General features: G+C 37.5%; 1 protein-coding gene across 4 annotated transcripts in view; it reads left to right on the top strand.

Annotated features, from left to right (window-relative positions):
- KCNIP4 (potassium voltage-gated channel interacting protein 4) overlaps nt 1-12,159 on the top strand; it is a 1,168,224-nt gene that overhangs the window by 527,893 nt on the left and 628,172 nt on the right. The gene's annotated exons all lie outside the window — the stretch shown is intronic.

The raw sequence follows: 12,159 nt of genomic DNA on the forward strand, positions 1-12,159 counted from the left end.
TGCTAAATAAATAAATGCTAACTCTGACTGTTCCCTTAAACCATGCTTAATGTTGATTTATCCTCTTTATCGAAGGATACATTTTTCCCCATTTAACCTAAAGGAGCTATATGTTTACATACTCCTTGGAAAGCGTGCTTTTTCAAAGAATAAAAAACCACAAAAATGTTTCCAGAATTTAAGTATTCTGTTGTTATACGTTTTTCTCCTTTCTGTGTAGTCTAAATATTTGACAACTTTATCCAAGAGTAAATGGTCACATTTTAAAAATAGCTTTATTAAGGTATAATTTATATGTCATGATATTTTATGTATGTATTTTAAGTATACAATTCAATTATTTTCATTACATCTATGGAGTTGTACAAGCATTATAACTATCCAATTTTAGAACATTTTCATCACACCCTGAAGACTCCATGTGTCCACATCTGTGGTCACTAAACTACTCTGGTTTCTATGCCTTTGCTTTTGTTGGAGAGTTCATGTAAATTGAATTACAATAAAGTGGTCTTTTGTGCCTCTATATTTCCCTTAGCATAAAGTTTTTGAGGTTTATCTATGTTGTAGCATGTGTTAATACTTTATTTCTTTTTATTGCTCAATAATATTTCCACATATTACATTGGTATTTTTGTTTGTTTGAGACAGGATCTCACTCTGTCACCCAGGCTGGAGTGCAATGACTGGCATGATCACAGCTCACTGCAACCACTTCCTCCCCTACTCAAGGGATTCTCCCACCTCAGCCTCTCGAGTACCTGGGATGACAGAGATGCACTACTACAAACAGCTAATTTTTTGTATTTTTTTTTTTCTACAGAGATGGGGTCTTGCTATATTACCTAGGCTGGTATCAATATCCTGGGTTTAAGCGATCTGACTGCCTCGGCCTCCCAAAGTGCTGGGATTACAGACGGGAGACACCATGTCCGGGCACTTTTAATATATGTTAGCATGTGGTATAACAGTGAAGGCAAATGCGTTTGACATTCACAAGAGTTTCTTTTTTATTTTAAAATGTAATTTATATCATCATAACTTCTGAAAGAATTATAGTAAAGGTTAATGACATATATGTGTTAATGACATATATGTGTATATATGTTCAAATATATAATTTGAATATACAAAGTACATTTCAAAAATTTGTACATTCATTTTATTTATTCATACTCCATTCTTTAAAGGATTACTTTTACTTAAATGAATTCTTACCATTTTATATGCATATATATATTTAACACATATTTCACTTCAAATATGACGTTTAGGAAGATTAGAGAAAGTTAAGTTTTAATGTCCTGCTGATTCACATTATAAAAAATACTATAGTGTTATTATTGTAGACAGTTTTAGTTGTCCCCTAACAAGTGAAAATATTTAATGAAAAGTGCTTAATTGAGTTAAGATTACTTAGGAAAATTGGCTATTTGTTAATCTCTCACAATATCAATTTTAAAGTTATGTTAGAGAAAGGTGGTATTTTATGCCTACGATTTTATTTTATTAATAATTTTAGAAGGGTTAGGGCAAGATAGAGAAAAGATTGTATAACCAGGGTCCTTCAAAGGTCAAGTAAAAATAGATTGTTGTGGATCATTCTATTTCTTTCCTCTCTCCTGAATGCTCATTTCTCCTCTCCTCTCCAATGTCCCTTCCCCCATCATATTATTTTGTCCTATCTCATGTCTGTACTGAATACATTTTATCTCCTTGGTGTTTTGCCAAAAGAACTTTGTTGTGAAGGACAAAGAATTTAGGAAGAATGGTTGAAAAATAAAAAATACATTAAAATAACCTACACACATTTGAGGACAGGATTGTCAAACCCAGTTTTTGTTTCTTCCAACATATGACACTATGACTGTCTTATCTGGAAAATATTTGATTGACATCTGCTAACTTAAAATGATACAATAATGGAGAAATGGAGAACATTCTGTGATTTTCTAAAGTCCCATTTTTTAATGCTTGAGTTTGCCTTTCAGCTTTCTTAGATTTTAGAAATCTTAGGTAAATATTTTGTAAGAGTATTGTGAGATGAGCCTAATAAAAGGAAGCTTCCTCCTCTCCTCCCTTCCTCCCTTCCTCCCTTTCTCTCTTTCTCTCTCTCTTTCTCTTTCTTTTCTTTTCTTTTCTTTTCTTTTCTTTTCTTTTCTTTTCTTTTCTTTTCTTTTCTTTTCTTTTCTTTTCTTTTCTTTTCTTTCTTGATGGAGTCTTGCTGTATCACCCAGGTTGGAGTGCAGTGGCATGATCTCAGCTGACTGCAACCTCCACCTCCCGGTTCAAGCAATTCTCCTGCCTCATCTCCTGAGTAGCTGGGATTACAGGTGCATGCCACCATACCCGGCTAATTTTTTATTTTTTTAGTAGAGATGGGATTTCACCATATTGATCAGGCTGGTCTCTAACTCCTGACCTTGTGATCCACTCACCTTAGCCTCCCAAAGTGCTGGGATTACAGGCGTGAGTCACCGCGCCCGGCCAATCCTCATTTATTTTTAAGAAATTTACACATATTAGAAAAGATTAGATAGTCCAGATATGGAGACCCCAGGCCTTTACTAGCACAAAAGGTAAATGTGCTTTTATGCATCTCTTTACTCATCCTCCATCAAGCCTTGGGAAAGCAAGGAACGACTACATTTTAAAAAATTCCCCCCCAGGTGTGTTGGCTCATGCCTGTAATCCCAACACTTCGGGAGGCCAAGGCGGTGGATCAGGAGGTCAGGAGCTCCAGACCAGCCTGACCAACATGGTGAAACCCTGTATCTACTAAAAATACTAATAAATAAATAAATAAATAAATAAATAAATAAATAAATAATTAACTGGGCATGGTGGCGCACGCCTGTAATCCCAGCTACTCAGGAGGCTGAGGCAGAAGAATCACTTGAACCTGGGAGGCAGAGGTTGCAGTGAGCCAAGATTGTGCCACTGCACTCCAGCCTCAGCAACAGAGTAAGACAATGTCTCAGAAAAAAAAAAAAAAAATTCTCGTACATCATACAGCTCAAATATAGGATACTGTACATTCAAACAAAGAGCAAATGCTGGTAGCATGGTTTTGTCTCTATGGATTTTAGTGAAAACATATGGCTGATATTTTAAAATTCTGTGAAATTAAAAAAAATCAGTTGGATTGAGCTATGTGACATGGACATGGAGAACAGAGATGGGAGGAGGTGTAGAAATAGTGATTTGTGGCAAACCGTTAAGGGGGCATGTTAGAAGTTAATCACTAATTTGTTACCTTTCCTAAATCAGCATTAGTTACTCATTTACTTTGTCATTCAACAAATGTTTGCGAGGCACCTTCTTTGTGCTAGGTGTAATGCTACATATGGAAAAAAATGAGCCTTATTAGGAACATGCATTCTGTAAGTAGAGCAAAATGGAAATTGAGAAGTTATATCTCATTTAAGTGAACTCATGTTCTCGCTTGCAATTTTGGTAGCAATAGAACTCAAATTTATGGGTTTTTTTGCAGTTTCTTTTGCTTTAATTATTTTTCGACTTAGTGCCTTTTACATAAATACTCAGTCTAATGTTGAAAGTGACAATCAAGACTTTGCCTCTTATTGTCAAAGGGTTTTGTTGGTTTTCCTCCTACCTATCTAAGACAGCATCTGAGTGCAAAAGAAATGTTACTGATCATCTCATTATTGAAAGAGCGTTCCCTTGTCCAGGTCCTATCTCTTGACTTCCAAGAATATCAAATAAAGTGTGATTGGTCCCATCTGGGCCCTGGTTATGTTGAACTGTAGCCTACTGACATAAAGTTGGGTATAATTGTTTTTTCTTGCTGTGTAATGGCATTCATTGCTGAAGTCTAAGGTTCTAGATTGGGTAGTAAGTTCCTGCATTTGTGACTTCTTCATCTTAACTCATAGTATCTTCTGGTCAACGAGTGGTCACAATATATCTTGGGACTCTGGAGCCCTTACCTGCTTTCTCCATGCCATAATTCTCTAAGTAAGGCTTCTCAATTTCTAAACTTCTGTCCGTGTGGCACTATGTTATATTGTGGTAAATTTAGTAGCTTCTCTGCTAGGCTTGCAGCTTTTCCAGGTGATGAAATGAAAAGTGGGAATCAAGCGCACATGCAGACACACACACATACACACACACGCACCCACACCAGATGTTTCCCCCAGCTACCTCAATGTTGTGACCATCCTTGCTTTCTCTCATTTGGAGCATGACCCCCAAGAGGGGAAGGTGAACATGTACATCCCACTCCCTTATTTATCTCTCAATAGAAGAAGCCTCTCTACTTCCTCTTTTGCTCTTATGAGACCTTCCCTTAAAGCAATCTTGTCAATAATCTCTATCCTATGCCTTGTTAAAAAGGTAAATGAGCCGCGTGCAGTGGCTCACGCCTGTAATCCTAGCACTTTGGGAAGCGAAGTGAGCAGATCATGTGAGGTCAGGAGTTGGAGACCAGCCTGGCCAACATGGTGAAACCCCATCTCTACTAAAAACACAAAAATTAGTTGGGCATGTGGCGGGCACCTGTAATCCCAGCTACTCAGGAGGCTGAGGCAGGAGAATGGCTTGAACCCAGGAGGCAGAGGTTGCAATGAGCCGAGATTTTGCCACTGCACTGCACTCCAGCCTGGGCAACAGAGCGAGACTCCGTCTCAAAAAAAAAAAAAAGTAGGCTGCAGAAATTTTATAATATAGAATACTTCTGTCCGTAATTTCGACATATTGGCTTTCATGATTGTGTGCAGGCTGTGAGCTTCAAGTTAGTGTTTATGAAACAAGGTGCTAAACATCATCTCTTTCTCTTTTCATTCCTTCCAATTTTTCTGTAACAGAGATATGTCTCATAGAGCAGAGAGGTTAGGTGCAAGTGACTGATACTGTTAGTGTATCAAAGACTAAACATAATATTGAGAAAAGTAATAATGATAGAAGAAATACGAATTCTGATAGAGAAAATGACAGTTTCAGTAGGTCCTATATTGGTCCAGAATGAAGAGTGACTTCCATATAAAGGTGATGTTTTGATATATGAAATAATTAACACAATCAAGCTAATTAAAATATCTATCACCTCATATTTATCTTTTTGTGTGTTTGTGGTCAGAATACTTATGGTCTTTTTAGCAATTTTCAAGTATACAATACAATATTCTTAACTATAGTCACCATGTTATACATAAGATCTCCAGAACTTATTTATCTTAACCGAATCGTTATCCTCTGACCAATAGTTTTCCATCCCCACCACAGCCCCCTAGCAACCACCATTCTACAGTTTTCTCGTGTGAATTCAACTTTTTATGATTCAGATATAAGTGAGATCATACAATATTTGTCTTTCCGTGCTTGACTTATTTCACTTAGCACAATATCTTCTAGGTTCATTCATATTATCACAAATGAGAGGATTTCCTCCTTTTTAAAGGCTCAGTAATATTGCCCTGTGGTATATATACCACATTTTCTTTATCCATTTATCCATCCATGGAAAATTGGATTGTTTTCAAATCCTGGCTATTGTGAATAATGCTACCATGAATATGAGAGTGCAGATATCTCTTCAGCATACTGATTTTTTTCTATGGATATATATCTGAAAGTGGGATTGCTGGATCATATGATAGTTCTATTTTTAAGTTTCTGAGGATTCTGCATATTGTTTTCCATTTTACATTCCCACCAACAGTGTACAAGTGTTCTTTCTTCTCTACATCCTCACCAACCCTTGGTATCTTTTCTCTTTTTGATAATAGCTATTTTAACAGGTGTGAAGTGCTGTATCATTGTGGTTTTGATTTGCATTTCCTAATGATTAGTGATGATGAGCATTTCATATGCCCGTTGGCCATTTGTATGTCTTCTTTAGAGAAATGTCTATTTAAGTCCTTTGCCCTTTGTATGATCATGCTGTTTGTTACCTTGCCATGGAACTACTTTAATTTCTCATATATTTGTGATATTAACCCCTTATCAAATAGTTTGCAAATATTTTCTCCCATTTCATAGGTTGTCTCTTCACTCACTCTGTTGATTGTTTCCTTTCCTGTACACAAGCTTTTTAGTTTAAATTAATCTTATTTATATGTTTTTGCTTGTTGCCTTTGCCTTTGAGATTATATCAAAAAGTCCTTGTTCAGGTCAATGTCAAGATTTTACCTATGTTTTCTTCTAGTAGTTTGACAGAAGGTAAATTCTTAAAATTGAATAGCAGTTACTCCACTTAGAAGACATTGCATATTCCAGAGTGGGAAGGATGTATGAAATAGAGGGTAGAGTGTCAGGAAATGATAAAGAACACTGCAAAGAAATCAGAGTAGGAACTGGAAGATCTAGGCAATGTTGGGGTTTTGACTCTCCCTAATAGGAAGATATTGAATGCTTTTCAGCAAGATATTGATTTATCTGATGTATACATCATACTGACTGCTGTGGACAATAGATTAACTGTAGGTAGGGGATAGAACAAAACAGGAGAGAGAAAACCCTGTAGGCAGCTATTACAGTAGTAGTTCATAAACAAGACGATGACAGCCTAGATTGCAGTGAAGTACAGAGGTGGCAGTGGGAGGGGGAGAAATGTAGGGATACAAAGATATTCAAAGAATGTTATTTTGCCATTTGAATTTTGTGTTTTACAGTTGAATTAGAAAAAGAAACAAGATATCCAGTGCAATGCATTCCTTAATAATGCTAATGTTTTGATATATATTTTTTTTTCAATGGAACTTGGGGCATTTCACCAACATTGACAAGTAGATATGCAGTGCCTATCTACCTCATGAGGCCACATAGAACAGCTTGTAAAAATAGAGATAAGGGAGGCTGTAACCCTCATGAGAAATCTGACCTAGCTCTTGCACAGTGTCAAAACTACAACTGAAATCTCTTTGTTTATAATTATTTTTGATGTTGGAATGACCCCTGTGCAAATTCAGAAGGAAAATCAGCATTACACCTTCTTTATAATTCTTCATTAGTCTCTGCCCAAATCTAACAGCTGTTGCCAGTACAATTTCTGCATGGACTGAGATTCATTTGGAGGATTTGGTCTCATAATGTTCTTTCCTAAATCTCTTCTACACATTCCTTCTCTCCTTGGATTGTTCATAACAATGACTTGGCACGGAGCAAAGCCTAATAGAATCAACCTAAAAAACTCAATCATTTCCTCCCTCTCCTTACTTCTCCTATGCTTTACTTCTTTTTAAAAAGAAAATCAACAATGATAAATAACAGTCACTAATCACTTTTCAACCTTGCTGGGCACTAGGCACCATACTAAGTACTGTACCTACATAATTTTATGTAGTTACTTTAAGATAGATATTATTGTATTAAATATATTATTATTATTTATGTTATATTATTATTTATGTTATAGGTGGAAAAGCAACACCTTTGAAAATCAAGTAGCTTAATAATAGAGGTGATATTAAATTTGGCCTCCTTAACTCAATAATCTCCACCTTCTCCACCAAAATCATCATCATCATCATCATTATCATCATCATTTTCCTGGTGTATGTATCACATAGTGAAAGTTAGGAATATGTGCTAAGAAACCACCTAGGAAGCTATTATTTGGGATGGAAGGGAATAACACCTAGATCATTATTTTACTAAACACACTTCACATTCCAAGTACCATGCTTGATGCTAGAGCTTGGAATATAGTCATAAACAGGAAAGTTTCTCTCTCAATGAAGCACGGAAAATAGGAAAATATAATATGGCAGAATGGCAACTGCAGCAGAAGGATGCATCAACCTTGATTCATATTCTAGGCATAGTGCATTATGGAGGGCAGGTGAAAACTCCCGAGTGGAAGGCCCCACATGGGCAAAGCTACTTCCCCTTAGAGGCTGAAGGAATTACATACTTTCTGTCTTTCTTGACTGGTCCTTGATTTTCATTGCTGCTTCTCTCCATCCCTGAATAATCTCATTCTAGCTTTATAAACATACTCTGAAGAGATGAATTATTATCCTGGCTCTTGTAGGGAAACAACTCTTTATGAATATTTTCATGTTTCTGTATGATTGGAACCTTCTGAGCAAAGAACATCAGCACCCAGGTTAAAGGATGATTGACTGATAACTGTAATGGCCCCCACTATCCAAAAGTGTAAAGGCAGAGAGCTCCTGAGACATAGAGACTTCCTCTCTCCCCTGGAGACATTTGCTTACATCGCAGGATGTTAGAGGAAAGGCCTTCTTTCTTCCCTCCCAAAAGATGATTTTTTAAAAATTACGTAGCAATAGTCAATATCTCTCCAGAGTGACGCAGGGACAGATGGAAAAGCAGTCTATATAAGCTCCATGTTTCATAATTCTGGGGTTCCTTTTTTTCTTTCTTTTTTTGAAATGGAGTCTCGCTCTGTCGCCCAGGCTGGAGTGCAGTGGCGCGATCCTGGCTCACTGCAACCTCTGTCTTCTGGGTTCAAGCAATACTCCTGCCTCAGCCTCCCAAGTAGCTAGGACTATAGGCGCATGCCATCACGCCTGGCTAATTGGGGTTCCTTTTTTAATGGTGCAATACTTATTATATGCACAAGGAGATCTGGTTCTTACTGCATTGCCGGGGGATGTTTACTCATAAGGCACGGATGCAGGCTGCTCTGTGACTAAATAGTCTGATCCATGATCCAGAAGTCTTGTGTCCCTGTTAGAGAGAGAGAGAGAGTGTGTGTGTGTGTGTGTGTGTAGACTGATACATAAATAGATAGTTATCATCACAGAGCCTTCGAAGTTTCAGACTTAAGTTATCTGGCTACAGAAATCAAGGCTGGACACACACTCTGCTTTCTAGAGTAATTCCTTTGTTCTACTATATCAGTTTCTGTATGGAGGCCCCCAAAACATAGAACAATCCAACATTGTAGAGCATTGGATCTTGCTTCTGCATTCCCTTTAAATACTTACTTCCATTCAACTGATATAATGTCCCACTTAGGCCAAACTGAGAAACACATTTCTGGGAAGGAGAGGCAATCCCAGAAGTGCATGTCCTGGCACAGTGACTCCAACTCTAACTGATGGCCCAAAATCTACTGTAGAAGTGGAATTCTTTATTGTTCTATATGTCCCTTATTATCTGGGAACAAATATGGTAAAGCTCTACTTTCTACCCCACAGAGGGGGAAGAATCCCAGGACTACTTCATGCCATCTCATGCTAGAAATACTCTGCTCTCTGAAGCATTCTCCTCCTTGAGTAACAAACATTGTGTGGGCCAGTGTGACCTTCCAGCCAGATCCAGCTTGAGTCCTCCAGGAGATCATTAGCTTTCCTCTGACCCTTTTTGAAAATAGAACAGTGGAGAAGAACTTGCAAATGCTACCTTATTTAACCATTTTTAATGCCACAAAACAGGAGGAAATTCACACACATGAGACCCTCAGAGATAACCCCATGTAGATTTCCTGGTTTTTGTCATTGTTTTTCTTTTATCGTCTTACCACCTGTTTTTAAGTCCCTTATTTGGTGCATCTCTGGACCCCCTAAGCACACACAAGCACACAGACACACTAACTCGCAGACACACGGACACACACACACACACACACACACACCGCCACACACACACACACACCTCTCAAGAAACATAATTTTCTAACATGTAATGGATGTGCAGACCTTTAGTCTCTCTCCTTTCTTGTGCTGTACATGATCTTATGTTTGAGCAATATGTGAAATATGGATTCCCTATGTCTACCTTTTACTGGCTCCATAGAGTGAGAGGGAGTGAGGACCCTGATCTCTTGAGAAAGAGAAGAATGATGGGTGCTACAATCCCAGTTCAGACTTTCCGAGAGTGGAGGCTGCCGTCATTTCCTTACAAAACATGGAAGGCAAACACTTGGCCACAGCAAATATGATTTCATTTATTTATCTTTAACGGAACACAATTTCACAAGAGGAAAGCATTTTTCTCTCATTAGCATAACTTTGACCCTACTCATTTCAAAGTAATAACCTTGGCATCACTGTCTAGGGAGCATGTGATTCTGTCTTCTGTCTGAGTCCTGACCAAGTGGAATTCTTCCCAAATAAATTCTTTTCAAATATGACTGACATATAGTCCCATGATAGGGCAGGAAAGAAGACTATACTACAAATCACCTCAATAAACTTATGCATTCCAGAAAGTTCCTCTTTTGCTTCTGCATTTGAAGTCAGTTCTCTTAAGAACTATGCTTGTGTGCAACCTTATATTTGCAAATTTGAGAAACTTAAAATGAAATGTGTTTAATTCTCCATCACTTCATTCATTTTCCTTTCGTTCCTGTCTTCCAACCATTTTCCTTTGAATGTTTAAATGATGGTTAACTATGAAGAAGACCAAAATAGACAAAGTAATTGCTACTTGCTCCTCTGTCTCTCAGTGGCTTGCTGTGCTACAAGTATATTTAATCTGGACCAATCTGGGGAGGTGAAACCTAATTTAATAGCTATCAATCACAGGCAGCAGGCCTGCAGAAGAAGAAAATAAAAAGATTGTTCTATTACTCAGTCTTCTCTTAGGAAAAACAAAGTGAAACACTAGACATGCCATATCTTTATGAGATGCCTCCTAATCCCTCTACCAAGTTACATGTAATTTGAAGCTCTTTGTGTATTCCATTTTTCACTTATGTGCCACTACCCTTATATTAAAAAGCATGTGACTGACAGGTTAGCTAAAATATTTAATAGGAATTAAATACATTGGGCTTTGTTAGAAAGAAATAGAGCCACTTGATATGACTTTCAAATACTAATTAAATAAAACCCCCCTATGTCGAGCTAAAGCAACTCCTTTGCTTAGCCTCAGAATAATGCACATGGCTGTGCCTTCCAGCCTTCTAATGGTAAGACTGTCATCCTGTGTTGTCTGTGAAATCTTTACAGAAGCTTCTCATTTTACCATGATTAAAACACCTACGTCGGAAGAGTTCAGTGGTTTACTGACCTGCTTTATCTCTCTGATATTGTCATCCCAAATCTTTCTCACCCATCCCCTCTTCATTCACTGTGCTCCAGCCTCTCTCCAGTCTGATTTTTCCTCTCCCATACCAGGTACTCCATCCAGGGTCTTTGTTTTGTGTCCATATGTTTGTACGTGTGTGTGCAGTGAGACCATTTAACATGAGAACTACTCTCTTAGCTTTTATTTGTTTATTTGGTTTGTTTGTTTGTTTGTTTGAGATGAAGTCCCATTCTGTCACCCCAGGCTGGAGTACAGTGGCACATTCTCAGCTCACTACAACCCCTGCCTCCCAAGTTCAAGTGATTCTCTTGCCTCAGCCCCTGAATAGCTGGGATTACAGGAGTGCACCACCACAGCTGGCTAATTTTTTTTTTTTTTTTTTTGTATTTTTAGTTGAGATGGGCTTTTGCCATGTTGGTCAGGCTGCCTCAGCCTCCTAAAGTGTCTCTTACCTTTTAAAATATGCAGTATTTAAGTGCACAATATTGTTTACTATAGGCATGATGTTATACAACAGATCTCTAGAGGTTATTCATTTTTACTGACTCTTTCTGTCCACGGACAGAAAGTAGCTCCTCATTTTCTCCTTCCTCCAGCCCCTGGCAACCACCATTCATTCCACTCTTTGATTCTATGAATGTGATTACTCTAGGTACCCACATATAAGTGGAATCATGCAGTATCTGTCTTTCTGTAACTATATTTCTTCACTTATATAATGTCCTAAGATTCCTTCAAATAGAGAGTAGAATTATCATTACCAGAGGCTGGGAAGGGTAGTGGGGACTTGGGGGGAATGGTGACGGTTAATGGTTACAAAAATATAGTTAGGTAGGATGAATAAGATCTAGCATTTGATAGCACAACAGAGTGACTATAGTCAGTGATAATTTGTTTTACCTTTTAGAATAACTGACAGTACAATTAGAATGATCATAATAAAAAGAAATGATGAATGCTTCAGGTGGTAAATACTCCATTTATCCTGATGTAATTGTTATGCATTATATGCCCATATCAAAATATCTCATGTTCCCCATAAATATATACACCAATTATGTGCCCATAAAAATTAAAAATTCAAAAAAAATTAAAAATTCATTCAGGTAGTCACAAATTATAGAATCTCCATTTTAAAGATTCACTAATATTCCATTGTATGTACCACATTTTCTTTACCCATTCATCTATTGATGG

The sequence above is a fragment of the Papio anubis genome, chromosome 3, assembly GCF_008728515.1.
Source record: "Papio anubis isolate 15944 chromosome 3, Panubis1.0, whole genome shotgun sequence".
Classification (NCBI taxonomy): domain Eukaryota; kingdom Metazoa; phylum Chordata; class Mammalia; order Primates; family Cercopithecidae; genus Papio; species Papio anubis.